General features: G+C 44.6%; 1 protein-coding gene across 3 annotated transcripts in view; it reads right to left on the reverse strand.

Annotated features, from left to right (window-relative positions):
• Positions 1–26,538, reverse strand: part of HIVEP2 (HIVEP zinc finger 2) — a 155,015-nt gene that overhangs the window by 36,304 nt on the left and 92,173 nt on the right. For all 3 annotated transcript variants that reach the window (XM_035108846.2, XM_035108847.2, XM_035108848.2), the window contains exon 3: positions 25,546–25,641. The gene's annotated coding sequence lies outside the window, so the exon portion shown is untranslated. The remainder of the gene's footprint in view (positions 1–25,545; positions 25,642–26,538) is intronic.

Here is a 26,538-nt window from a genome sequence, read left to right on the forward strand (position 1 = left end):
GCACGGTGCCACAGGCACTGTTTGTCCTGGAGAATGACGTACATCTCCATTGTTTGAGGAAAGGGCAGGGCCAATCAGGTGCCTTGTATTATTAAAATTGCGTTCCCTCATTTGCTCGTTACGTAGGCTATTCTCTGCCTACGTATTTCACCAGGTTAAATAGATGCACTTGCATTGCAAAGGCACACTGACCTTGCAAAAGGCTCCCCAGTCACAAAAACAAAACAAAACAAAAAGGGGTATAGAAAAGAACCATATCAAACCAAGTCAGTTTAACTGGGATTCTCTGGCTAAAATAGGAGAAATATGAGATGTGTGCCTGACAGAAGTAATAATTATAATGCATTATTAACAAAGCTCTGGTTTCATCATTAACAGTGCTCATGTTTCCACAAAAGATCACACTTTAACCATGCCCAAACCTGCACTGAAGGCAGTCCTCACTGAGCATCAAAATTATATATATTTCAAGAGCTGGAAGCACCAAGCTGATGACTAGCAGGACAAAGGTTCTCAGTAAAATGGCCATTATTTATTTATTTGGGAAGCTTTCCGCACTCAACATCCAATTCTTGTTTTTGTAGCAAATATTTATTCAAACAACCCTATGAGCATGGTTAAAATAATACATATATTATATATTTAAATTTTGTTTTCTATCCCACCTTCCCTCCAAGGAGTTGAGGGTGGCATGCATGGTTTCCCTCCCCTCCCCATTTTATCCTCACAACAACCCTGTGAGGGAGGTCAGGGCTAAGAGACAGTGGCTGGCCCAAGGCCAAACAGTGAGATTCATAGCACTTAAATAAATGGTAGCACTTAACAGTACACACACTGAACTTAATGAAAATGACTAAGTTAGGCACCTTAATTCCCGTAGTCCTTCTCTGAGTACAACATAGTTGAATAACACCCACATATGTAAGCTCCTTGGAGCAGAAACCTATATTCTCTCTCTCTCTCTCTCTGAATGGATGAACTAATGTAGTGTTACACATACCGAAGATGCTGAATAAAGAACATTTAAACAAAAACCACACATATTTAAGCTCTTCTTCTGCTCTCTGAAAAACGTATTTGCTCTCCCTCTTTCAATGTTTGTCATCGCATACTCCTTTGCCCATTCCTGCATGCAATCTGTTAGCCCTTTGCCTATTGAACATGTGAAATAAGTGGCTAATGGGAGCAGCAGTGGTATTCTATAACCCTACTTGTGATGTGTGTCAGAAACTTCAGTTAAGATGATCAACTCCAGCAGGGAAAATTTATAATCCCATTAAGAGATGAAAAACTAAGGCGGAGTGTCACCTGCTTCGGACTTTACAAAAGCTTGCCATTCAGCAGAGAATTGAATGCAGCACCTTCACGTTTGATTTCTACACACTCTTTAGCAGATCACACTGATTCAAATTGCACATTGATGAGGTCTCATTAATTTGGCTCTTTGTGAGGATGCATAAAGACTTAAAGACCATCTCAGATCACAGTCTAAATACAATACAAGGTGCAGCATGGCCGTTAGAGACTTCTCCAAGCCACAGGCGAGAACAATTTTTCATGCGTGTCTAGATGGGTGGGTGGAAATCATGACCTGAACTGCACACAAATTGCTCTGGTCACACAACGTGACCAGAGGTAAATTCTCAACATCCGTCTAGCTGTAACCTGCCTCAAATTTGCATGTGATCAGGACTCATGCACACAAGTAGCATTACTGACATCACAGTGGAAAGGGGGCAGGGGGGGGGCTACTTCCTAGCACTGAGTTCATTTTATACAACCCTCTTCTGGGTCTGGCAGCTGAGTGACTCAAACTATAACCCTCTTACTCAAATATCCCGCCAACTCATTCCACAGTTTCTTGTAGACAAAGCTCTGTGCCCTCCCTCATCTGCCAACTGGCTTGGTTTGGGCATGAGGTGGGGACAAGGATGGAAGGCAGGATAAATGTAAAAGGAAACAAGGGCTGAATTCAGAGAGTCTGAGAAACGCTATCTAGACAAGCACCTTATATCTTTTGGCTAAACAAGGACAAAGCTTTCTATTCCTTGATTTAAATATTGCTATTAGCTTTCTACAAATAATTTGCTATGACCTATCTAAAATGTAACATAACACACACACACACACACACACACACCCACACACCTCTCCATCATCCCAAAAAGAGGGAAAGCACAAACATTACACAAAGGGTCCTTCTTCTGCTATAGCTGATAATATGGTTGAAAAATGGAAAGTTTTAGTGGCTTTTGTTGTTGTTGTTGTTGTTGTTTGTTGTTGTTGTTGTTGTTGTCGGTTTCAGATGTTCCTTCTGTTTCCACTGACATATGTACAGATGCAACAGCATGTATATTATATTACATTTTAGATAGGCCATAGCATAGATAGGCAGGGTCAACCTGTGGCAGCGTTGTCCCCAAAGGGAGAGACATCAAATGGGATTCCCCTCCCCCCTTTTGGTCTACACTTCAGTAAGTTTCCAGTGTGCCCACCCTGCCTGTCAGGATATGAAATTGTAGGCTTTGCACTGTGGACAATAAGCCTGTGACCTTTACCTAGGGTGAGAGCCTGAGAGATGGGACGTTTGGATTGGTGATGTTCCCCCTGAGTGAGAGGCAGAGAGAAGTGTTGCAATGGCATTATTGCATTCTGCCTGGCAACGTGAGGTACTTGATACAGCTTAATATTTGTGACCCTATTTGCCCAGCAGCATATAATCATGATGGTGCTAGGATTTGTCTTGGTGGGCAAGTAGCAGGAAGTTGCAAAGGTGCTGCCCCCATTTCAGTGGTGGTGGGAAAGAAAGGTAAAGTCTGAATGGAGGGGCTGACCACAATCTGAGGCCCGGGGCGGGAGTCTTGTTAGAATAAAGTTATAAACTCAAACGACAGAGCTGCTGGTCCCTGGCAGGGCCCCTGGGCTGAATTAGCTCTCCGAGGCCCTGGGGAAGTGTACCCAGCTGCCCTCCCTACACAGGCCTGCCTAAAAGTTCCTTCAACTTTCCCGTGTCCCCAGAAGTTGCAGGTAGTTTATCTATTGTGTGTGAATGTGCACAAATTATATAATTTCAAGTATGCCACATATTTGGGTCTCTGTTCCATGAGAACTATCTGCACTAGCTTAGATCAGCAACATTTTATACATCCTCATTTATATTTGGTCTTAACTTGAAAAAGTTAACGCCATCAGAAAATATCAGGACAGGAAAGCTTTGAACTCTTCCCTCCTACATGCAGTCCTCGCACAGCTGCTGGCAGGTTACCGTTGACAATTTCCTGTGTAGGGCAAACTGCATGCCACCTCCCCTGCAGAAATAAAAGACCCAACTTGCTCTTAACTGCTGATGGAAACACTGTCATATTTTCCACGAGTCAAGCTTGGAACCATTACTGAACTAACATTCTCACATTTTTCCATATTTTGCAAAAAATAAAATAAAAACAATTCAGTAAACAGCTGCAACCAGAAACAACCAAGGGTTCCTGTCACTGTTCTTTCACTGCACAATGTGGGTTTTTTTTTCCATATTGGAAGCCCAGTTCTGATGAATATAAAAATCTGAACAGGACCCAACTGTCCAGGTTTAGCTGTGCAGACACTTTTATGAGCAGCACAATAACTTGTACAGTTTGGAACGGCATACTTCTAGGAAAAGATTGCTTCCTGCAGATTGCTCAGCTGTGTCTTTTTTGGATGAAATTCAATGAAGTTCATGACTTGCAGTCAAGTTACATTTGCCAGTCAAACTGCTAAAACTGAATGCACACAGAAAAACAAACACACATACACACCAGTGTTTGCTGCCTTATTGCCTCCCTCGAAATACCCCCTCCCTCTCTCATTCAGCTATACCATGTGGCAAAGATGGCCACTCAGTGCATTGCATAGTTTTTTGTTTTTTGTTTTTGGCAAAAACAAGTGGAATAGTATACCTCATCAGCCCATGTATGCTTGTTCCACTGATGCTTAGTTCAAAACAACACACCACCATCTGGTGAAAGCTGCTAACATGGATCTGAGTTTGCTTGCCAGCTCGGAACATATTCAGCCTCTGAACTAGATGGCAAAGTACCAATGGATCAAAACGAAGACACGATACAGGACACAGGATTGTCACCGTGCAATGAGCTTTGAGACTGCAAATGTTAGTGAGGCAAGTATAAAGTGAGTTAGCTCCCAGTAGAGAGCGTTCGGTAATTATATCATTTGAAATGTGACTTACAGGGTAGCGACAATCATCATATGCTGCTACTGCTGCACTCGTGATTCTGAACAGAAGGACAGAAGGGCTCTCACTCTGGAATTTGTCCCTAGAACAGTCACTAACCCTGTTACTTGACTCAAATCTTTAGGTCTGTAATTCAAAGTATTGTATTGCCAAGAGGTTTGGCACTGGGAACGCTGCAGAAGCAGGGGTTCCACAGAACAATAATAATTCAGTGAGTCCCCACCCAGGGAGTTTGCAATCTACATTAGACAGATATGACTAGGGGAAAGGCCGGGAAACAACAATGAGGAGTGAGAAAAGGAGTGTCAAATAGCAAGGGAAGGGCAGGTGAGGTGAGGCCATTACAGTTCAGGAAAGGCCTTTGGCATGCGTGGACCAGCTGTTCTCTCCCTGGGCTGCGTTCCAGGGACAGCCGCTGTAGTCAACACTGCATTCTAGAAGAAATTGCTGGTTGGGGCTCCACTTCTAGGTTCAGATGTTGACTCTGTAGCTCTGTTAAAGAGATACTAGGTAAGCTGACAGTGTTGGCTCTCACAACATTGAACGGCAGGCTCAAGGTGTGCACGTTTAACAAGATACCCTCTTGGGAAGTCAGTCACCCAGGCTTCCTGGTTCAAACAGCAAACTGAGCGATGCTCCCCTGCCAGTGAATCTGGTGGCTGGGGCAGAGTGGGTCTACTCTTACGTTGTAAAGATGAAACCCTTACTCACAACCCTGGCACACTCATATGCACGTCAGCCTCTGACTGGCTTCAAGGGCATTGCATCTCAAAATCTTGCCAAGAATAAGATACAAACACTTATGGTTCTTTCAGGAGAGAATGTTAGCTATTTCAATACACAGAAGTGCATTCTATATTTTGGGATCAGAAGCTCAGTTTGTCGTGCCTGAATTGACATCCATGCAGACAGACTCTATTCAAACAGGTTTGTATGGCACAGTACAAAGTAAAGGTCTTTCTCTTCATCAGGTGTTTGGTACAAAATACCTAAATCACAGAGGCAAACTCCAGAAGGAAATACTGATTTCCCTATTACTGACAAGTAACAAAATATATTATTTAAACACTTGTAAACATCAGCTATCCCCAGCAATAAATCAATGTGAGCATATGAATAGAGTATACAGCTAGTTCATCAATGAAACTTAAAATGATTTACCACACTGAGTTGCTTTTCATAATAATAATAATAATAATAATAATAATAATAATTTATTATTTATACCCCGCCCATCTGGCCGGGTTCCCCCAGCCACTCTGGGCGGCTTCCAACAAAACATTAAAATACAGAAATCCATCAAACATTAAAAGCTTCCCTAAACAGGGCTGCCTTGAGATGCCTTCTAAAGGTCTGGTAGTAGTTGTTCTCTTTGACCTCTGGTGGGAGGGCATTCCACAGGGTGGGTGCCACTACCGAGAAGGCCCTCTGCCTGGTTCCCTGTAACTTGGCTTCTCGTAGCGAGGGAACCACCAGAAGGCCCTCGGCACTGGACCTCAGTGTCTGGACAGAACGATGGGGGAGGAGACGCTCCTTCATTATTAATTTGAGTGTGTTTAGGAAAGTGTGTGTGTTTAGGATGAAGGGCCCAGCAACACTTTCCCTTAAGTCCCTATCTCTTTGCCCTGCTTCCAATATTGTCCTAGGCTGGGTTTTCCCACTTGTGATTTTTTACCTCAGGTTTTACTTGGCCAAATACTCCTGAAACCCTTTGTTTTCCCATTCATTCTTCCTACAATCAATAGTCTGCTTATTGTGTCATCTCCACCTTCAGCTCTGCTTAACTATGGCAGAGAGTCAGAGAATCAAAGAACTAGAGAACCAGAAACTCATAGAATCAGAAACGCAGATAATCAGGCAATGTGAAGGCGGGAGTTGGGAGCAAGTCAGCAACAACTCATGAGGTGTCAATGTAGTTAACACTTTATTCAAAGAAACAAAACAGGCCTAGTGATCACAGTGACTTTTCTCAGTAGGTCTTGCCCCAATGAGGCTGTTGTCAGAACTGAAGTTCCCTGCTTTCCACCACTCTCTAAGGCTCCTACTCCCTCAGGTCCTTCCCCAGCAACCTGAGGCTCCTTTGTCTAGTGTCTCTTTGCTCCACCCTCTTCATACCTCTTTGGGTTCTGGGAGACCAGGAAGGAGAAGAGCTAGTCATTGAAGGAGGTGGAGACTTCAGCAGCCTGCCTCCACTCTGCTTCTGCCTCAGAGTCTGAATTGCTCTCTGCCATAGCCTCTTCCTGTTCACTATACCGTTACCTCTTCAGTGTCCAACATCTCCTCCTACCAATCGGTACCCTCTCCTCCCTCTGACCACTCATCACCGTCCCACTACCAACCCCCTAACTCTGAGCCTTCTTCCATTGGGCGTTTGCTTGGGGGTTACCCAGCTGTTGCCTCTTACCACTCCTCTGCATCCAGCCAGTCCATGACAATCAATCATTCAACATAAACCAAAGGAGCCAGGACCCTTCCGCTACATCAGTGGTGGCCAAACTTGGCCCTCCAGCTATTTTTGGACTACAACTCCCATCATCCCTACCTAACAGGACCAGTGGTCAAGGATGATGGGAATTGTAGTCCCAAAACAGCTGGAGGGCCAAGTTTGGCCACCACTGCGATACATATTATTTAATACTTACGGTATTATTAAAGACTAAAAATAAAGCTGTGATGGGAACCATCACAACCAATCAAAACAAACAAGCCAGAACGAACACACACACACACACTTTCCACACATATTGTTTAATTGCAATTTAAGCTTGTCAAGAAAACTGGAAGTGCACTGCTTGAAGCTGGAGAGACAACTGGGAAAATTATCTTGCAGCAGTAGGCAGAGATATAATGAAAAGAGGTGGGAGTCGACAGCCCAAAACACAGCTCGAATAAACAAATACCATTCAGGAGTGTTTTAAGACCAGTTCAGAAGAAAACATATTTTCCTTCAGGTTTTCCATGGGTTGATGTTTGTTCCAATTTAGCAGTAAATGGTAGGTTTCCTCAAGGAAAACAGCAGGTCAAAGGAAAACGCCTCTCAGACGCATGATGAGAGATCAATACAAAATATTAGAACTCTCAGGACAAATGAAACCGTGACTGGGCCCTAAATGGGAGAGTGGGGAACTTAAGCTCATTTACATGGAAATAAGTTCCGCTGAGATCAACAGGACATGCTTCCAAACTAATGCGGTTACAAACAGGGTGTTAGGCAATTTATACACACAGCAGAATTCTGGATTGCTTTATTTACTATTGTACGAGGAAAGAAGACTGTGTAAACATAGTACTCTTAATGGTTTAGTGTCAATACAGAATTTCTCCTTCAGACTATCCTTGTCTGTCTGCATTTTAGTTTCAAAACAGTGCCAAAAGGATTTCAAGAACTGTCTCCAAATACACAGAGTATTAATGCCCTGCAAGCACTCAGAATGCTTCCTCACATTGAAAGCTGAAATATATGCAACAGAAACACAGATGTCTTATTATTTCCCCCTAAAATTGGTTTAAACTTTTTTTTTATCACGGTCTCATTCTAAGAAACCCTGGGAAAATAAACCATTTGCAGCACAAGTCCCCAGCACTTCAAAGTTGAATGAAGAAAGGCTGGCATCATCAGATGTCTAAGCAGCAAACAGTAGTGCTCATAGGTTTGGGAAAAGGTATGGTTACAGACATATTTGGAATGTATATCCCAGGTCTGGGAAACCTATGGCCATCCAGATGTTGCTGGGTTGGGTTAGTGGGAGTTGCAGCCACACAGCATCTGTAGGGCCACAGCTTCTCCACCCTTTTGCTCTCCATTCTGGAAAGCAGCAAATACTATAGACAAAAGACAAGCAGGATTTCCTAGTCTATGAATCACTGGAGGATCACCAGAAAGATGCTTGTAAGCATTAGGCAGGGCTAGTCAACCAAAGCAGAAATGTATCTGCAGAGTGAGCTCCAGAACGTTCTAGATCACAGGCTGTTCTGACCTACTGAGTTATGCAAACCAGAATGATCAGACACCAGAACTAATACCAAGGCCTACATACTACCTTGATGGTGTCTGTGTGTCTATGGCTTCTTTGCACTGCAAGGAACATTGTTAAGGATTCTACCCACACACCTGCATAGTCAACAGCTTCATCCCAAACAGATGTTAGACACTTGTCTGCAAAGACACCACATTCAAAATGCAGGTCTCGGGAGAATCAAGTGACATTTCCCCCCACCTTCTCCCATAATAAACAGTGTATGTGTTGTGACGTGGGGTTTGTGATTTCAGCTCTCTTGACATAACATGCTGGAGACAGTTCTCTAGTAACAGCTCTTTATTAAAGTGAACAAGACTGAAGACTGAGGAGAGGAAAGCTACATTTATAGGGACAGGGGACTAGCTAGGAAGGGATACATTTTGGAGGGAACAATATCAAGCAATCACAGTGCTGCCTTTTGGAGGAAACCAATAAGACAGAGGATCCAAATACAGCAGCTTAAATGAACCAATAGTAGCTGTACCCTCTGGAACCAAAAGGCAGTTACTTTATCCTAATGCAAATACAGACAATAATAATACAGATATAAAATCCTTTGACTCAATACACAACACCCCTCCCCCCCTAGTGAGCACAGCAGACGTAATCCCTCAGGTACTGTGGGGTCCTACAACTTCTACCTGATCTCCTGACAACAGGTGTTGCAGGTTCTGGATTGGGTGTTACCTGTGGTGGAGGGGCTGCTATAGGGGTTTCGTCAGGAACAGATGGAGTCCCAGACATCTCGGGGTTCCCGACCTGTACCTCGTCATCCTGAGGACTAGCAGACCCTGGTTCATTTGCTGAAGCCCCTGGTGACTGCACCTCTGGGCCATCTTCACTCTGGTCTCGCAGCTGTGCGTCATTAGCCAGGGATGAATTATCTGACTCCTCCCTGCTGAGCGCCCGGCGCCTCAGCTGATCTATATGTCTCTTCCAAACTTGCCCATTTTCCAAGGTCACATAATAGGACACAGGTCCACTAGCCCGGGTGATCACACCGGCCACCCACCGCGGACCTCGTGAATAGTTCCTCACCCAGACCAGATCTTCAGGGGCGAGATACCTTGTTGTGTCAGTCTCAGCCTGGGGGGTTGCTCTTGAATTACGGTTTGGCATTTTATCTGGGTGGACATAATCCAGCACCGTTACCAGTCTTCTACCTAAGAGCAGCTCGGCTGGCGACTTGCCCGTCGCAGTACACGGCGTCGCATGCTGCAAAAATAACATTCGCGCAATGCGAGCCGACCAGTTACCCTCCATTAAGCGCGCAATGGATTCTTTGGCTGTTCTTACCATGCGCTCAGCCTGCCCATTGGAGGATGGGTGAAAGGGCGCGGATGTGACCCCTCTTATAAAGTTATCAGCCAAGAATGCCCTGAATTCTTGGGATACAAAAGCTGCCCCATTATCTGATACAATGGTCTCAGGTAACCCGTGGGTAGCAAACAGCTGCCTCAACACCTTGATTACGGCAGCTGATGCCATGCTAGGGACCATCGCCACTTCTAACCATTTGGAATATGCATCAACGATAACCAAAAAGACCTTCCCTTGGAATGGCCCAGCAAAATCTATGTGCAGCCGGCTCCAGGGAGTCCTGGACTGCTCCCACCAGTGGACTGGTGCTCTGGCCACTTCTGGCCGCACCTCTTGGCATGCCTTGCATGTTCGTACCCATTGTTCTATGTTCTGGTCCATTCCAGGCCACCACACATAACATCGGGCTAGCGACTTCATCCTGACCATTCCCGGGTGTCCCATGTGAAGCGTCTCAAGAACCCTGTTTCTCAGTGGTGCTGGGATGATCACCCTATCTCCCCATAGGAGACAACCCTTATGCATGGACAATTCGTGCTGCCTTGTCGCATAAGGCCTGAATTTTTCTTCATGCGGACCACCTGGCCACCCCCTCCCCACCCAAGTGAGCACACGGGAGAGAACAGCATCTTTCCTAGTTTTCTCAGCTATATCCGTAGCTGTTACAGGAGCCCCCGGAAGTGTTTCTAGCATCATAATGTGCTCCGCCGGAGCAGGATCCTCATTGCTCCCGCCAGGAAGGGGCAATCGACTCAGCGCATCAGCATGGCACAACTGTTTCCCCGGCACATGGGTCAAGGTGTACTGGAACCCATTCAGGAATATTGACCAACGCAACATTCTGGGGGAGAGAATTTGTGGCGTTTGTTTGTTTGGGTTGAACAACCCTAACAGTGGTTTGTGGTCCGTTTCAATGGAGAAATGGCGACCGTACAAATAATCATAGAACCTTTTGATTCCGGACACAATAGCCAGTGCCTCTTTATCAATTTGAGCATAGTTGCGCTCTGTGGGCGACAACGTACGGGAATAGAAAGAGATGGGCTTTTCCGACCCATCCGGTTCCCTATGACTCAGCACAGCCCCCAGACCGTATTGAGAGGCATCACATGCCAGGACCAGCGGCTTTGACTCATCATAATGAGCAAGGACGCTCCTGCTACTCAGCATTCCTCGCAAGGAGTCAAAAGCCTTCTGCTGCTCCCGCCCCCATCGCCACACATTCTTTTTCTGCAATAGTCTATGTAATGGTTCAGCTACCGAAGCTTTCTGGGGTAAGAACGAATGATAAAAGTTAATAAGTCCCAGGAATGACTGCAACTCCGTCTTGTTCTGTGGTCGTGGTGCCTCGATGATGGCCTTAATCTTAGCATCTGTGGGGTGGATGCCTGATGCATCAATTTTAAACCCCAAGAAATCCACAGTTGGCACCCCAAAACTGCATTTTTCTTTTTTCAGTTGCAACCCCACCTCCTTGAACTTGAGCAACACTGCACGGACACGCGCAACCAGTTCCTGTGGGTCTTTTCCAGCAATCAAAACGTCATCAAAAAATGGCAAGACCCCCGGCAGACCTCTTAACAGGCGTTCCATGAGCCCTTGAAAAATCCCTGGGGCCACACAAACTCCGAACTGTAATCTGTTAACTCTGAACGCCCCTTTATGTGTGACAATAGTCTGTGCTTCCGCTGATTGTGGGGTTACTGGCAGCTGTTGGTAAGCTTGTGCCAGGTCAATTTTGGCGAACACCTTGCCCCCAGCCAGTTTAGCCAACAGATGTGATACAACTGGAATGGGGTATGAGTTTCCCCTGAGTGCCTTATTGATAGTACATTTGTAATCTGCACATATCCTGACTTCCCCATTTGCTTTAAGGGGCGTGACGATTGGAGTCTCCCACTTAGTAGAGTCCACGGGTGAGAGAACTCCCTGCTTGACCAATTTATCCAGCTCTGCCTCGATCTTGGGTTGCAGTGCAAATGGCACTCGCCTTGGTTTGAGTCGGATTGGGGCCACACCGGGGTCCAACTCGAAGTCAACTGGGGGCCCTTTATAACAACCCAGTTTTCCATTAAAGAGACCAGCAAATTCCTTGCATAATGCCTCGCTCATCTCAGGGCAGGTTTGGATTGAATTAAGCCCTGAGATACTCAGTCCCAGGGCGGGGAACCAGTCAGTGCCCAGGAGACTGGGGCGACTGCCCTTCGCAATCACCAGTTTGAGTACAGCCTGTTTGTCCCGGAACTGTACTCTCACGGCACACATTCCCATAACATGGATGCGGCCTGCTGAGTACGACTGCAAGGTTGCCGGGAAGGGCTCCAGAGGGGGCAACTTACCCCTGGGGAAGAATGTCTTCGCGGTCTGGTCCGACACGATGGTGAATGCAGATCCGGAGTCCACCTCCATGTCGCACTGCTGACCCTCAATCTTCACCTTGACGTGTGCCTTGCCTTGCGCTGGAAACTGCACGGCCCTCCCGTTGATCTCCGTTACGTAGTGGCAGTCCTTTAGAAAACGAGTTGCTGTGGGCGGTCTGCGATGCTCCAGTCTAGGTGCTCCTGTTGCTCCCGACGCCGCCGATCTACAGACCCTGGCGATGTGACCCGTCTTTCCGCACGTCCGGCACATAGCATCCCTGAAACGACAACTCTTCCGCTCATGGTTTCCGCCACAACCTGGGCAACTGCCTCGGCGATCTTTGTGCACTGTGCAGGCCTGACGCACCAACTCGACCCCACGGACTGGGCTCTGGCTCGGAGTAGCCTCTAGCTCGTCCATGGCATGCGCAACTTCTATCTGTGGCTTAGTGGCCTTGCGACTGGCATCAAGCTCCTCTCTTTCATAATTCTCCGTGGCGGTGGCCTCCTTCAAGGCTGAAGCAAGGGTAACCTCTTCTTTAGCCACGATGCGTCTTCTGGCTTTCTTGCTGCTCAGACCACCAATAAACCGATCCAGGAGAGTCTCTTCCAGATTTTGGAAGCCGCAGTGCTGAGCGAGCTTCCGGAGTTCAGCCAGAAATGTGGATACAGACTCCCCAGCATGCTGCTGCCTCTTATGGAACTCCATCCGCCGGGCCATCTTGGTCTCAGTAGGCGCCAAGTGGCTTGTTAGGCAGGCAAGAATATCTTTGAGAGATGTCTCACTCAGCTTCGCTGGAGCAAGTAATGCCTTGGCCAGCTTGAAGGTCTCGGGCCCACAGTAGCTCAGGAATGTGGCCCTTCTTTTGCTGGCATCGGTGATCCCTTGAGCCACTGCAAAGAACTCGAAGCGTTCGACGTAGTCTTCCCATGTGTGGGGCTCTGATGGCTGGAAGGGCTCCAATACCCTTGGACTCTCCATTGTCCTAGCGGGCAGGGTCGTCTTCTCAGCTGGCCAGTGAGTCTTGTTCTAAGCTGCAATCCGGACTCTGAGGCAGGGCTGTGTTTAACCGCTCCTCAGCATTCCGGATCCCACCTTCGTCGCCAGTTGTTGTGACGTGGGGTTTGTGATTTCAGCTCTCTTGACATAACATGCTGGAGACAGTTCTCTAGTAACAGCTCTTTATTAAAGTGAACAAGACTGAAGACTGAGGAGAGGAAAGCTACATTTATAGGGACAGGGGACTAGCTAGGAAGGGATACATTTTGGAGGGAACAATATCAAGCAATCACAGTGCTGCCTTTTGGAGGAAACCAATAAGACAGAGGATCCAAATACAGCAGCTTAAATGAACCAATAGTAGCTGTACCCTCTGGAACCAAAAGGCAGTTACTTTATCCTAATGCAAATACAGACAATAATAATACAGATATAAAATCCTTTGACTCAATACACAACAGTATGAGTCAACATTCTCTAATACAAACCAATCCCTATATATACAAAAAAATAACACAGCAGGGACAAGGGTTCTCCTCCAATCTGAAGTAGCATAAAAACTTTACCTCTGACAAATATACGAAATGGCTCTCAGTTTTCTTGCCGGAAATGAAAACTAGAATCTGTTTTTGGTGGTGGTGGGGGTACAATCACTACCACTATCTCACTTATAAAAGATCTTTTGCTCACAGGTTCAAGGCAGCAGGAGGTTTGCCTGCACTCTCTGAACCTACTAAAGGAAATGAACTTCTCTTCTTCAGAAGCAGCACTGAAATTAGGCCAAGGCCTTTGACATGGGCGTAGGCAGGGGGCAGGAGGGGGCAGTTGCCCCCCCTAGAAGCAGGCAGGGCCGCTGGCCAGCCTGCCCCACTGCCCGCCGCCGCCTGGTGCCGTCTCCCTTCTCCCTGGCTGGCTGTGGGGCGGGTGGAGAGAAAGCCCCAGAGCCGCGCAAAGCGTTTGGCTGGCTTTCCCTCCGCCCGCCCCACAGCCAGCAAGGGAGAAGGGAGACGTCCCTTCTAGCCGGGCTTTCCCTCCACCCGCCCCACAGCCAGCCAGGGAGAAGGGATGTCTCCCTTCTCCCTTGCTGGCTGTGGGGCGGGAGGATGGAAAGCCAGGCAACCGCTTTTCGCGGCTCTGGGGCTTTCCCTCCACCCGCCCCGGCGATCGCGGAGGGGCAGGAGGGGATCAGAGCAGCTCGATTTCGGGCTGATCCTAGCACCCCCTCGCCCCTGCCGATCGCAGAGGGGGAGGGAGTCGGAGCAACCCGATTTCAGGCTGATCCTGGCGTCCCCTCGCCCCTGCCGGTCGAGGAGGGGGAGGAGGGGGTCGGAGCAGCCCGATTTTGGGCTGATCCTGGCGCCCCCTCACCCCTGCCAGTTGTGGAGGGGGAGGAGGGGGTTGGAGCAGCCCGATTTCGGGCTGATCCTGGCGCCCCCTCGCCCCTGAACGACCATGGCTTTCCTTGCCCCACTGTGGCCCCTCCCCCCGCTCCTTGGCCCCCCTAATTTTCATCCTGGCTACGCCCCTGGCCTTTGAAGTCACTAATCTTCCCCTCCCCGCCTGCCCACTGAAAAAAATGTTACATAGGTCTACAAACTACTCTGCAAATTGCTCTATAGATCTATAAACCACCCTGCAAACATTAAACATTTGCTTTCCATATCAGCACCACCGGCATAACCTAAATTCAGACCACCAATAATGTGTACCTAAAAATCCAGCCACATGCATGTCTCTTATATTGAGAATAGATAGATAGATAGATCAGGCACACTCATTATCACTGATAGTATTATAAAGATACAAAAGCTTTATCTACATGAGCCTCAATTCACAGAAGGACCATAAACTCTAATGCTAATGAAAGCTAAAAGCCCTATTTTAAAACACCACTTAAAAGGAACCGATGAAACTCTTTATCAGGCTGCATCATAGGAAAGGGCATGTTTTCCCTAAGGACCGCTTGTCCCAATGCTGAGAGGTAGCCATTCATTCTGATGGCTTCCTATTTAAGTCCCTGCTGACCTCTCTCTCTGCGCTGTTTCAGTAAGTTAGAATTGGCTGGGACTGTGCTACATTCCTCAACAGTCTAACGAAAAGCGCCCCATGCCGTTGTTTACATTTTTAAATGGCAAGTGATATTGTGTGCATATGGCATGTGCATTCTCTTAGAACACGGAGCACTCTCTGAAGTTCTGGGAGAAGAGGAGGAGATGCTGCCTCTTGTTATCTTTTTCAGACAATCGCTACAGAAGCACAGGGCAGGATGTTATGCCTAGATAGGATGTTATCTTGCTTCCTCCCCAGGCACTCCATTCTTTCCCCTCAGCATGCTTGGTCCTGCCTCTTCCCCACTTGATGCCTAACAAAAACTATCTGGCCAGACTCCAATATTTGCGGGGGGGGGGGCAGGCTGACGTATTATATTAGACCATCTTAAGCAGTGAGAGTAAGAGAGGGAGAGACAGTGCAAGCTTTGGGGCTTTACGGAGAACTTTGGCAAACATATGTTTCTACTTAGGAGAAGAAAAACTTTCCATTGTGGTTGCTTTAGCCTGTGGTCCACAGGTTTTATTCTCTAAGGTCTTGTAAGGTAACACACCCCACAAACTTTGGAAGCAATATTTTGATGTTTTTACTGGTTATCCACCAGAAGCGAACAGCACACTGGAGATAACTTTGGTCCCTTTCTGCGCATAAGTGAGTGGAGTGAGATGCAAATGTGCGTGAATGCATAGCCAGTTTTTCCCAAACCATGGCGGAGTGTTAAAAATCAGCCTAGCGGATGCTGCATTTGTGCTGGAGAAATCCAGACACAAGACACACACACACAACATTGAGGGGGGAATAACGTATTTTCTTAAAGGTTTTAATGTTATTCTACATAATACAATTCAAATAATTTTTTTTTTTTTAATTTTAAAAATAAACTTTATTGAAAATCTGGTTTTAAAAAAACGAAGAAAAATACAAACAAAAAAAACTCATCCATACTCTTACAAAGTACAACTCATAATAAAAAATAAATCTTAGATTAACAATATCCACAAATGAAATTAGCTTAATATCCATCCCTCCTAAATGACTTCCCCTCGTCTCTCTCTCAGGTTCCCTAAATTTTGTTTATCATTACTGCTTCCCCATATATCCACCAATATATGCCTTAAAGTAATTTATAAATAAAAATACATCAATTATCATCCTAATCATGTTTTAATCAATCTATGATATTCAATACAAGAACTAAAAATGAACCCAGGACTTTACCGTGGGGCACTGTTTTTTTATATAGTCCCCAAATTTGGCCCAATTGAGTTGAAATTTCTTATTCGAATATCCTCTAATTGAATTCGTCAAATTGTCCAAATCTAAATATCCAAACAGCTTTTCCCTCCATTCCTCAATATTAGGTATATCTTTGGTTTTCCAGTACGATGCGATCAATGTTCTTGCCGCTGTTATAGCGTACAAGAACAATGTCTCGTCTTTTTTCTTAATTGTGTTGTCCATAATTCCCAAAAGGAAAAGTTCTGGGGTCTTTTTTATATTATATTTAAACATTTTTTTAATCTCTTCAAATACTTGGGTCCAAAATTTCTTTATTTCCCCACAGTGCCACCACGCATGTAAGAATGTTCCTGTTTCTTTTCTACACTTCCAACATAAATTGTCCCTGGTTTTATACATTTTATGAATTTTTACAGGAGTTATATACCATCTATAAAATAACTTAATCATATTCTCCCTTATTCCCTCTGAGGCTGAAAATCTCCAAGTTCTTGTCCATAACTTCTCCCATTCCTCCGTGTTTATATTTCTCCCTACATCAATAGCCCACTTTGTCATTACTTCTTTAACCATCTCGTCCTTGGTCTCCCATTCAAGTAATGTGCTGTACATTTTAGAGATTAATTTGGTGTCTGGTTTGATTAAATTTTTTTCTAATAAAGACGGTTCATTCAAAAATCCTTGTCTATGTTTGTGTTCTTTAAATTTACTGTGGATCTGATGGTATTGTATCCAACCCGTTAGGTGCTGTTTTATCTCTTCATACTCTTTAATTTTCAAGATTCCATTTTTTTCCTCTAGCAGGTCCGAGTAGTTTCCCCACCTCCTCTCTAAATTTACCTTTTTAACTGTAATTATTTCCATGGGGGACGCCCATCTAGGTGTTTTCGGCTCCAGCAATCTCCTATGTTTATTCCAAATACCCATAAGGGATCGTTTGATGATGTGGTTGTTGAACCCTTTATGGACTTTCAATTTATCGTCCACAAGATAAGCGTGCCACCCAAACTTATTTTCAAAGCCCTCCAGGTCCAGAAGTTCGTTATTCTCTAATGTTAACCAATCTCTCAGCCAGACAAATCCTGCTGCATCATGATATATTTGAAAATCTGGGAGTGCCAATCCCCCCCTTTCTTTGGCATCAATTAATAATTTATACTTTATTCTTGCAGGTTTGCGGTTCCAGATGAATTTAGTGATATCTTTTTTCCAATTTTTGAAAATGTTATTCCCTGTTCCCAGGATTGGTATCATTTGAAAGAGAAACAGCATCTTGGGGAGTATATTCATTTTCACTGCTGCAACTCTCCCTAATAGTGATAAATTTAATCTCTCCCAATTGCCTAATTCTTTTTTAACTTCCTTCCAAACTCTATCATAATTATCCTTCACCAAATTATTTGTATTATTGGTAATCCAAATACCAAGGTATTTTGCTTTCTCCACTACTCTTAAACCTACTCTATCTTGCAATTGGCCAATTTCTTCCTTTGTTAGATTTTTTGTAAGCATATTAGTTTTGGTCATATTTAAAGTAAATCCTGACAGCCTGCCGTATTCATTTATCAATTTTAAAGTATGGGGAATGGAATCTAGCGGCTCCTCCGTTGTAATAATAACATCATCCGCAAATGCCTTCACTTTGTGGGCGTCTCTCCCAATTCTTACTCCCTTAATTTCCTCATCATTTCTAATCCTCTCTAACAAGAATTCAAGGCTCAATATGAATAGTAAGGGCGATAGGGGGCACCCCTGTCTGGTGCCTCTCTGGATAGTAATCTCTCCTGATATCTCATTATTTATTATCAGTTTAGCTCTTTGTGTTCTGTAAATTGCCTCAATTCCATTACAAATTTTATCTCCAAATCCCAGATGTTTAACACTTCCCTTCATAAAATTCCATGCTACTTTATCAAATGCTTTTTCAGCATCTAATAGAAGAAACGCTACTTTTTTGTTTATCTTTACACTCAAATACTCTAGCAGATTCATTATATTCCTCAAGTTGTTATGCATATATCTTTTTGGTAGGAAGCCGGATTGATCTCTATTTATTAAATTTCCCATTACTTTTTTCATTCTCATAGCTAATAGGTCTGCGAATATTTTATAATCATTATTGAGCAAAGAAATTGGCCTAAAATTTTTAATTCGAGTGATGTCAGCACCCTGCTTAGGGATCACAGTAATAAAAGCTTCTTCCCAGGATTTTGGTATCTCTCCTCTCTCCGTAATATTGTTCATTAGGTTCTTCATTGGTTCAATTAAAATTTTTTCAAATTTTTTATAAAATAGGGCTGGCAGCCCGTCAGTTCCCGGTGATTTGCCGCTTTTTGCCTTCCTGATTATCCTCTGTATTTCCATGGTCGAGAATGGATCATTTAATGACATAGTAGTCTCTTCCTCTATTCTTTTTACCTTTGTCTCTTCCAAATAACTTCCTATTTTCCCTTGGTCTATTTTATCTTCCCTATACAAATTGGTGTAAAAGTGAACAAAAGATTCTTTAATTTCTCTTGGGTCTACTATCACTCTACCCTCTTCCATTAATTTATCTACAATTTTTTCTTTCTGTTTTTTCTTCAACTGCCAGGCTAGGTATCTCCCGGCCTTATTGGAAAATTCGAAATTTTTTTGTTTTAGATATCTTATCTTGTTTTCTATCTCTTTGTCTAATAAGGAGGACACTTGGTTCTGCAGAATTTTTATAGCTCTTTTCAAATCTTCCTTCCTTTGACCTTTTGATTTACCCAAATCAATCTCTTTTCCCCTTAATTCCTTTAATAAATTTTCCAATTTCTTCTCCCTTTCCCTCCTCTTCCAGCTACTTTGATTAATAAAAAAAACCCTCAAAACGGCCTTCCCGGCGTCCCAGACCACATTCAATGGCATGCCTTGCGTTAAGTTCATTTCAAAGTACTCTTTTAATACACCTTCTGCTTTTTTAACAACGCTTTCATCCTCCAGTAATAACTCATTCAATCTCCACCTTCTTTTTATTACTCCCTCCCCTTTTATTTCCAATATAATTGGGTTGTGGTCTGAGATACTTTTTGGTAAAATTTCTATTCTCTTACTTCTCATTAAGATCTCTCTTGAGGCCCAAATTTGGTCTATCCTGCTTTCAGAGTCCTTGGGATGGGAGTAAAAAGTAAATTCTTTTTTTAATGGATATTTGCATCTCCAAATGTCCTGAAAGTCAAATTTTTCTATCAATTGGAAAAAACTTCTCGGTAACCTACCCTCATTTTTCTTTCCCCCACCCTTTGATTTATCCAATTCCGGTGATACCACCCCGTTAAAGTCCCCAAGAAGGATAATTTTCTGATCGCTAAAATCCAAAAGCAGATCTTCCAGCTTTTGATAAAATTCTGCCTTAGCTTCATTGGGGGCATAAATTCCCACAACAATAATTTTTTCAAGTCTCCCCTGTATTCTAACCATCAATATTCTCCCATCGTTATCTTTATATACTTGTTCCGGTTTCCATTTTGGATTTACATAGATTACCACTCCTTTTTTTTTGGTAACATCTGATGTTACAAATTCCTCTCCTAATTTTTTGTTCACAAGCAATCGGCGATGTTTCCTTGTTATATGCGTCTCCTGTAGACAAATTACGTCTGGTTTTTTTTTCCTTAGAAAATGACCCACTCTATTGCGTTTCACCTTGTTGTTAAGACCGTTCACATTACACGTAATAATTCTTAAATCCATATTTTAATATCTTGTTAACTTTATTATACCTTTCAAACTTAATTTCCTCTACGGGAAAAGGAGATTTCAACCCAGCTATCAAACACCTGCGAGGGAACAAAAGAGAAAAAGGGAACAAACAAAAAAGAAAGAAAAGAGAAGAGAGGGGAAAGGAAGGAAGAGCAGCCTCGCAAAAACAAACCATCAAACAATAACAAAAACAAGAAAAAAAGAAAAAAAAGAAAGAAAGAAAGAAAGGAAAGAAAAGAGAAAAAAGGAAAAAGAAAAAACCCCTTCCAAGGGGATCAAAAAGACATATCTTAAAACTCCTCTAACTTATGTTAAATCAGTAAAGCGAAGTAGCTAATTCACTTAAGTATCTTGGTCTTCCTCACTCTCTGAACTTTGTTTATCACCCTTGACTTCCTTCTTGTCTCCACTCCTTCCCCCCCCAAAAAAACTTTGCATACTTCCTCCAGAACTTATCAACCTCTAGCTCGGTGGTCAGTCTTTTCTTACTCTGTTTGTAGGTAAAGATAATCCCTTCAGGGAAGTCCCATTTATAATAAATGTTGTTCCTGCTTAGCGCCTCCGCCAGAGGCTTATATTTTGATCTTTTTTTCAACAGTCTTGGTGGGATTTCTCTCATGATGACTATATCAGTACCGTCTATTCTTAATTTCTGGGTTTTCTTGCGTTGCATGATTTTGTCCCTCAATATTCTCGAGTTTAGAAAAACTAGGCAGTCCCCTGGCCAATTATTTGCCCGTGCTTGTTTTGATCTTATTCTGAATGCTCTGTCAATGCATATCGATATATCTTCTTCTTGAAGTTGCATCCACTCCGCTAGTTCTTTAATGATGATATTTTCAATATTTTCATCCGCCTTTTCTTTCAATCCTCTAAATCTCAACGTCAAATCATTTTGCTTTAATTCCTGCATCGCAAGGGCATCCCAGAGGGCTTCTTGGTTATCCCTTAACCTCTGGATCTCCTCCTTGAATTTTTCTTGATTTCTCCTGTACTCTTTACCATCTTCCATAGATTTTTTAACCACCTCTTCTTGTTTGATCAGTCTCTCTGTTAAATTCTGGGCGCCTTTATCCACCTCCTTATTCTTCTCTTGCAGGTCTACAACTTGCTTTTCAAGATCTCCAATTGCTTTGGTGTTCTGTTCAGTTTTTTTCCAGTTTTCTTCAATCCTATTCCCCATCTTATCTAGTTTTTCATTTAGAGAATCCATTTTCTCGGTTAATTCTGTTTTCAGTCCGAGAATTAGCTCTTTAAGATCTAAAGTCTCTGCCTCCATGTTGGATGTTCGCCTTTGCGTATTGGCCGGGGTTGTTACAGATTGACTCTTAAATTTCTTATTATCATTCATCTTGTGAAGATCTTTCAATTTCAAATTTAGTCTATGGATCTCTTCTATCACTTTTTGGAGGTGGAAACAGCGCTTGATTATTCTTCAGCATAAAATGTGGGGGGGGGAGCATGCGTTGTTTAGTTTGCCCCCATATCTCTGTTACCGCTATTAGATAGGGGTAGGATCCGCATGAACACCAGCTCTCTAACAGGCGTTATAGGGGACCGCCACTGGGTGTCACTGTTTGGCTCCTCCTTTGTCGCTCCCTCTCCTTGAATTCTCTTCACCCCCCTGTCGTCTGCTTCTTCTTCCTTCTTTTGACACGCTGGGTTTCACAGAGTATCCTGGTTACAATGAGTCAGCAGTCCCCTGCCGCCATTATACCACCAGTTCACTCTCACTCCCCGGCCACCGGACCTTCGTCCTGCCCCGCCTTTGATTTAAACGTTCACAGTCTTAGGGTCTTTCCTTTCCTTTCCTCTCCTTTCCTCCTAAATTGCTCTCCAGGTTTATCGCTACTTTAGTAGCTATCCTTTACTGCTTTCTTCGCTACTTTGTAGTCGCTTTAGTTGCTCTCCTTCCTCCCCTCTCCTTCACGATCCAAAGTTCCCCTTTACTCTCCGCTTGTTACTTTGTATCCTTCCGCGTCTCTCCAGCAGACAGCCACCCCTCACTCTCCCCCTTTCTCCAGAGTTGTTTATAACACTCACTTTTAACGATGTTCACCTCGTCCTTTCCCCAACAATCTGGGTACCTCCAGACTCGGCACAGGCTGAGGGGGGTGGGGGTGGTTGCTCAGTTCTTGGCTGTCTGGATCCCTGGAACGCGTTCTTTGCTGTCTCGTACTGCTTTTTTTTACGCAGTTCGTAAGCCCACCGAGAGTAGAGACGAGCTCCTTTGTCGTACCTTAATCCGTTGTTGTTACTAAAATAAAATTGCTGAGTGTAGCGGAGCTTTCTGGCTGCAAGACAGCACCTTAAAATACCTTCAGCTCCGCTCTTTAGTCCTTCACTTGCGCTGAGGTACTATCGCTAAGCTGTGCTCCGTCCTGAGGCAGCTCATAGGGGAGCGGGCCGTTCCAAGCGCCAGGGCCCTGTGTTATTAAGCTGGAGAACCCCTCGTTTTCGCCCCTTTTCAGGCGCCGCTTTTGCCCAAGGACCTCGAACTTTTCCTCCGAGGTTTTGAGGATCCGCTGCCTTCGGAAACCCCCTTTTCTCCTCCTAAAATGAATCGCGCTGAGTCTCCTCTCCGCGATTCCAACGCAGCCTCAGCAGCGACCAAACCGGAAGTTAACATGGCGGAGTGTTAAAAATCAGCCTAGCGGATGCTGCATTTGTGCTGGAGAAATCCAGACACAAGACACACACACACAACATTGAGGGGGGAATAACGTATTTTCTTAAAGGTTTTAATGTTATTCTACATAATACAATTCAAATAATTTTAAAGATGTTTTCATATGTGGCTAACTTTTAAAAAATCATTTTTAGCAGCTGTAATTCTAATTCAAATGCTACAATGGCTACATTTTCTAAATGACGTTTGCTGAGAACTGGGTGGAAGGAATACATTCCTGTTGATTCACTCAGCAGCATTCGATACCTTTGACCACAATATGCTTCTGGACTGACTGGTATGGCATTAGCAGGAACTGCTCTATGATAGCTCCAGTCATTTATTGAGGGATGGTTCCAGGAAGTGATACTGGGAACTTCTGCTCAGTGCCTTAGCCATTGGCTGATGGTGACCTGCAAGGTTAATCATCCCTTGCCTTATTTAGCAGAGACTGTCCAAAGGTTTAGGGCATGGGTTGGCAAACTAAGGACGGAGGCCAAATCAGGCCCAATTGCCTTCTGGATCCGGCCTGCGGACGGTCTGGGAATCGCCATGTGGATCGCCAGCGTGCGTGTTCTTTCCCTCTCCCTCCCATGGTGGTGGCGGCAGCACCACCTCCTGCCTCCTGGCTTCTCCCCGCCCTGCCTAGAGGAGGAATGGGGCTGGGCTTTGTTGGTGCCAGCAACAGCAGTGCTCGAGTGGCCGCCATTTTACGCAGCCCCTCTCTAGAGCCCTTTCGCATGCCACTCATTGTCCCTCCACTGCCGCCAGCCCCTGCTGCTCTCAAGACACAGGTAAGCAGCCACCAGGGCTCGTGGTGCTCTTGCATCACCCCCCCCCCAAAAAAATATAGTCTGAGGGACAGTGGACCGGCCCCCTGCTGAAAAAGTTTACTGACCCCTGGTTTAGGGTGTGTTATACATAATATGCAGATGACATGCAACTCTATTTCTTCCTTTCACCTAATACCAAGGAAGATGCTGATGTTCTGTATCAGTAGCTGGCTGGATAAGGGCTAACATATTAATGCTTAATCCAGACAATACAGACACCCTCCAGATCAGGAAAGGGCCTGACTCAGGTATAGGGATTCAGAGTATTTTGGAGGAAGCAATAGCTCCCCTGAAGAAACAGATTTGCTCCTGGCTTTAGCTTTACACGAGGATGACCTGGTGGCAGCTGTGCCAAGTGTGCTACACCAGCTGTGCCTATTCCTGAAGAGGTCAGAGCCAGCCATGGGAACACTGGTCTTTGAAAAGGCCACCTTTGAACAGGGCCGTCTTAAGCCCATCCAGTGCCCTGGCACTAAGGTCCCTCCAGCGCCCCCCTCTAAAAGTGCAGCACCAAAGCGATCATGCTGAGGCAGCCGCCCTTCTATGAGCTGGTGGGCTACAAGCAGCCCCCTCCCGCCTTGCTGGCCAAACCAGCTCCTGAGCGGCCAGACTTGGCTCCAGAGCCTCTCCAAGGACCCGGGAGTGCCAAGCAGCAGCGGGAAGACTCCACGCTGCGCCTCCTTCTTGTTTCCCCAGCGCTGGGTTCCGCTCAGTCAAGCTTCGCCACCAGCGCGCGCACCGCGGGACCAGCAAGAGCTGCTTGGGCGCTGTGCGCACGCTGGTGGCAAAGCTCAACTGAGCGGAACCCAGCGCTGGGGAAATGAGAAGGAGGTACAGCGCGGAGTCCTTGGAGAAGGAGAGAGACGCGGCACAGCCTCTCAGCTCGTGGAGCGCAGTCCTGGCCAGATCGCCGGAACCCTGCGCTCACTTGGCACCCTTCCAGCGCCCGGCACCGTGGTTCTCCACGCCACTAGCCTCTATGGCTAGGACGGGCCTGCCTTTGAAAAGTTTCTGGAACTTCAGCTGGTCCAGAACACAGCTGCAAAGATGTTACAGGCATACCAGATCATGCTGCCCAACAACAAATACTATAATACAACAACAACAACAACAACAACAACAAAGAACTGTCAATGTATACCTCACATTATATCATGTCAGCCCCCTGCAAAGGCTAAATGAATAGAAAAGTTTGCAAAAAAGCCAAAAACTAAGCAATGATAGCATCAATCTGCTTTGCACCAGAAGGGTACAATGCCTTTGCACCAGAAGGGTACAATGCAATATTTTAATGTTTTATATATTTAAAAGTACTATTTCATTTTCAGTACCTAATCTCTGAAGGTTTGACCTGAACGTTATTGTGCGTCTTTGGAAAGGTCTTCCTACAGAGAAGAAGAGGTCTTCTTGTTTTCACAATTGATGAATCAGATATTACTAGCAGGATCAAGACACTTGCACTGTAGTCTCTGCCTTGCCCCACCAAGTCTGGGTTAGATTCCACCAGTACTAAGCTGCTTCTAAAGACCACGTTGCTATTCAGAGCAGGAGGTGGGGTGCTTGGACTGCTTTCCAGACACTCCCCCTTTAAGGGAACCCTAGCAATATCTTCTAGCAAATCCATGCATAATAGGGCATGTTGATCAACCTGTACTCTTAAGTATAAAAGCAGTTAAGTCCTGAGTAGGCAGTTGCTGTTACAACAACTTTCAGGGACCCTGCCTGCCCCCCGATAGCCAAACCATTCTGAGCATCATCCTCGACCTCATTCTCCTGGTGCCATTATATTCTGCAAAGGTGTAACCTTTTGATTCTTCCCAATGATCTGCTGCTATTGTACCCCCTGAACCCAGCTCCAGTGTAAGGCCAAGATATTGCATTAACAGCATTCAGAAGTGATGTGTTCTAGACAATAAGTTTTCTTAGTGTGACATGTACAAACAAAAACAGCAATTAGTGTATACGCAGTCCCAATCTTGCACATGAATGAGTATACCAAAGAAATGCATAACTGAAACACTGGCACATAAAAGCAATGCCCTCTCATCATAGCTATGTTAGCATGCTGGAAATAGCATATGGCAACTGTTAGTTTCTTACCTCTCTGTTGATGTCAGAGATGAAAGTGAATAACGGTGCGACGACTACTTGGTTCATTAATCCAGTTTAGAAATGGCTCTCCAGAATATTCTGCACCTATTTAAAATAATAAACAAACAAACAAATAATAAAAAGGTTCAGAGGAAGTTGAGCAATATCATCCATATTTTATCACAGTCTAATGTACACAATACTGTTGAGGACTGTACAGAGTTTGCTTTAGAGTTCCTGAGTAAATTGTTTTTAAGTTGATAAATAGAAAGCACAACTTCTTAAGCAAATTCCACTTCTGTACTCATAACAAAAAAAAATTTTTTTTTAAATCCTTCCAGTAGCACCTTAGAGACCAACTAAGTTTGTCATTGGCATGAGCTTTCGTGTGCATGCACACTTGTTCATGTACACTTATCTGAATACAAAATATACACAAATCAGGTCTGCTTGAAGGAGCACATGTCTAGACACAGATAGTTCTCCCTTTAGGAGACAGGAGTAGGGGGGAAATCTAACCCTTTTTTTGGTTGTTATTTTAAATAGGGCGGGGAGAGCAATTTACATGCATGTGCAGGTCAAAGCTGACAGGCTGTTTTGGATACACAATGTAATAAGTGTCCCTAAGTTACAATACATATGCAAAAGAGGCTGCAGGGAAGGTACCAAAATGTGGTGTTAGCACCAGCAAAGGATGCAATCTCAGTCACCAGCCATGGTACCATGAGCAGCCACAAGATTGTGGCCTTTCCAAAGCAGTAACTGCACAACCAGCTGTTATCAGTTGTCCAAGGGCACTGGCTGTTTTACATTTATTTATAGAATGTTATGGCAAAGAATTTTCTCTCCCCCCCTTCTTTCCTTCCATTTTTTAAAAAAGTGCAATTGCTGAAGGAAAAATACCCCTCCCCCCCATACCCCTCAGAGACTAAGGGAGATGGCTAGACGTAAAACTAAATAAATAATTGAGTGACACATATCAAATAAAGTTGTTCATTCCCC

Source organism: Zootoca vivipara, chromosome 3 (genome assembly GCF_963506605.1).
Source record: "Zootoca vivipara chromosome 3, rZooViv1.1, whole genome shotgun sequence".
Classification (NCBI taxonomy): Eukaryota; Metazoa; Chordata; class Lepidosauria; order Squamata; family Lacertidae; genus Zootoca; species Zootoca vivipara.